Source organism: Micropterus salmoides, unplaced genomic scaffold (genome assembly GCF_014851395.1).
Source record: "Micropterus salmoides isolate LMB-PRFRI ecotype aquatic unplaced genomic scaffold, ASM1485139v1 Ms_hic_scaffold_6, whole genome shotgun sequence".
NCBI lineage: Eukaryota > Metazoa > Chordata > Actinopteri > Centrarchiformes > Centrarchidae > Micropterus > Micropterus salmoides.
Genome location: NW_024044348.1, coordinates 15,235,892 through 15,239,332, shown reverse-complemented (window position 1 = coordinate 15,239,332; position 3,441 = coordinate 15,235,892). Strand labels below are relative to the sequence as shown.

Here is a 3,441-nt window from a genome sequence, read left to right as displayed (position 1 = left end):
CAGCAGCGATACGATGCTACGAGTAAAGTCTGAACTGTCTTCATAATCAGTCAACATAAATCTGGACACACCTTGTCTCTTCCTGTATATACTTATTTTTATTGATGTTTTAAAAATGATCTATTTGTGATATAGGTTGTAGTTTTAGTAGTATATAATAACAATAAACAAGTATTATACCACATTTGGATCTCATTATTTCAGACATAAGACATAAATGTAGTTGCTTGATTGTTTATGCTGCAAGTGTAAAGAAAAGGGATTTATCATTTTCAATGTTTTATTTAAAAAAGAATGACAATATTATCCAGAATAGGGAAAAATATCTTTGTATTTTCTCTACCCTCCTGGGCATAAAAAGAAAACAATGTACAGATATTCATTCACACAGTGGAGGGAATTATTTGTGTAGCAGTTGGTGACATTACATCTTACACCCTGCTAGGATTAAACCTCTGTATTGTCCTGGTGGATCAGAATAACAGTTGCATATCTTCCAGAAAGCAACTTAGTATCACGACTCTGTGACCAAGTGCTCCACATTGCCACGCTACAAACTGTCTGTATGCTGCCTGACTGAACTGTCTGTTACTCTGTCCTGGGTCTGGAAGGTCAGCCTTGTGTGGTGCATGGAAATACTGAAGTCTGGATGTTGGCCACAGTCCTCAGATTCTGGCTTGTAAAGGAATATATAGTTGTTAGAACCCCAATTTGGAAAGATCAGTGTAACATTCATCAACATGATCCGATATTTTTATTGAACAGGGCCTTGTTGTTCTCTAACAGGACTTCTGTGTCCACATTACACACCAGGTCAATGTACATGACACAGATGAGCCGATGGCTGAAGCAAAGCTGTAGTTAGTTGTTGTAATCAGTAAACGATAATAAAAAAGTAATAACAATAGTGATGGATTACATTTATAAAGCACTTTATTTTTGACAGTCAAAGGGCTTAGTGGGAAACACCAGAGAAACTTTGAGACAAGTACACTGGGAGATAATAGACTAATATTAAAATATATATGTATAGATGTACCTGTTCATATGATGTTGTCGCAGCTCCTAGAATATGTGCTGCTTAGCTTGCACCTCGTCCTCCCCGTCCTGCCTCTTCTTCCTCGGACCCCGGCAGCCCTCCCTCCTCTGCTTCGCCTCGACCCCGAGCCTGTCCCGGTTTGTGCTTGGCTCTGGGGTGCAGTCCTCAGACAATAATGCTGTCACCAACACGAAATACACGTTTGTGTAGTGTAACTGATGGAAACGGGAAAATGTGTATCAGCCTGTTTTTAGCTTTGCCCAATGTTACCGCAGCTGTTAGCACAGCTACCTGTTGCTAACAGTTAGCTAGCCAGCTCGTTACTGATTAAAACTCGGTCTTTTTAAACCTATCCAATAATAACATGCTAGCTTGATAGTGAGTACTAACAGCCGGGTTAGTTGTTTATTTTCATAATGATAAAGTTAGATGTTTTCTTACCCCTGATGTGAGCGCTGCTCTCTGCTCGTCACACTGTCCTCGTCCTCCTGCGGTGTCGGCAACGCGCGTTCACGGGTTTTGGGGGCGTGGCTTTGGAAGGAGCCCAGAAGAGAGGGGGTGGGAGTTTCTTTGTTGGATACTTTCAAAATTCAGCAGTTTCTTGCTAGTTTCTCAAACTTACCTACCCTGCCTTTAAGGCTATCATCAAGGTTTTAATTTAACCATACAAAATACTCAAATCAATTACACTGCATTAATTTGGCAGATGCCTTGGGCCAAAGCAACTTGCAATAAGTGCATTCAACCAATAGGTCAAATAATATATACTACAATACATCAAGGCCAGAAATTCTTGTTAAAAACAAGAAACTGAACTGCAACTGAATCACTATTATAGGGTTATAACTGGAGAGGATACTGAAGATTTTAGGAAGCGTTTTTATTATCACCATAGCTACCACCTCACCTCATCCGAAGGTGTCGATTACAAAACAGCATGTCACAGGAAGGGGGGTAGGGACTTTTTGTCATCCACCAACCACCTTAGTGTTGTTTGGTAATTTAAGATCACAAATTTAACTGTCTCTGTAAATTAAAAAGCAACAAATACAGTTTATATTACACATGTAGAATATGATGTTGATTCTATAACATCATATAAAGAAATAAGCAATAACACCTTGTGCATGTGTGTGTGTGTACACCTTCATTTTTTCATTTCATTTCAATCATGATCAGCGCAATATTTCTGGATTTCAGTGCACCAGTGACAGTCCCTCTTACTAACTAAACTGCCCACACAGTATCTAAATGCCCACACTATGCATCATAGTCACTGATCACCATCTCCTGTAACTCTGACATTTTCAGTCACTAAGTGGCTCATAAAATGTGTTACAGGGGTAAAGTACAAACTCAAATGATGTTAGTAAATCTTCTTAGCAAATTCTAAAAGATAACATTAAGCCCAGAGTAACAAAAAAACATAATTTATTCTGACCAAGAAAGGTGATTTTCATTAAAGTCAGTACACATCATGAGAAGTCAAAGATGATGCAGCATGCCTTCCTTAGAGTACTCTGCAGTGAGCTATGGCTAGAAAATACACCGGAAAACAAACGTTTTATTCTGTAGTGTTGCTGGTCTCTTCTGGTAAAAATATTTTCAATGACATCCTCCGCTTGGGGTGTGTACATACATTCATAGAAATAAATGTGATTTGGGGTGACCATCATGTAAAACCACAATTGACCGCTGTAGATCGTGGCTCGATGTATTTAGGTTAATCATGCTCCAAAGGCATGTGTCTGGATATCAGCTGGCAAAAACTTTAACATTATAACAACACTGAATATGGTGGCAGTCTAATTTTTCTTTTCCTCTGTGTGGGTGAAGGTGCACAGTCCTTTACAGCTACAAACGTCACCTCTGCAACGATCTGCCAGATTTTCATAGCTGTTATCTTTATTGAGTTTTTTTTTTATACCCTTTGTTCAATTTTGTCTGCATGTGTGTATTTAGGTATGCATGCACGTAGGTATATATATATATATATATATATATATATATATATAATACATACTGTATGCAACATGTATGTTTGTACTTTATATATGAATTGATCAACATTTTTATAGTATACCCTTTTCACATTGTTGGTGTGTTTTCTTTTTTACAATTTCCGTTTTCCTTGTGAAGCACATACACAATAAAAATAACCTTTATTATCATATAAATGCTGTGGTTCTCCAGACACTCCATGCTCTCAAGTGACATGTGACACCCACTTTTGAGTGATCAAATTAAGAATTAAGTAAATAATCTGATGAAAGCCGTCTCAAATATATATACACACACATACATACATATACATATATATATATATATATATATATATATATATATATATACACACACACACACATATATACATATATACATATATATATATATATATATAT

At 37.1% G+C, this 3,441-nt stretch overlaps 1 long non-coding RNA gene across 1 annotated transcript; it reads right to left on the bottom strand.

The window, feature by feature from the left end:
• Positions 1 to 266: 266 nt before the first annotated feature.
• Positions 267 to 1,294, bottom strand: LOC119890670. Its single transcript, XR_005442272.1, has 2 exons — positions 1,040 to 1,294; positions 267 to 676 (listed from the first exon to the last, which is right to left on the bottom strand). It is a non-coding gene; the product is annotated as an uncharacterized LOC119890670 (long non-coding RNA).
• Between the last annotated feature and the right edge of the window lie 2,147 nt (positions 1,295 to 3,441).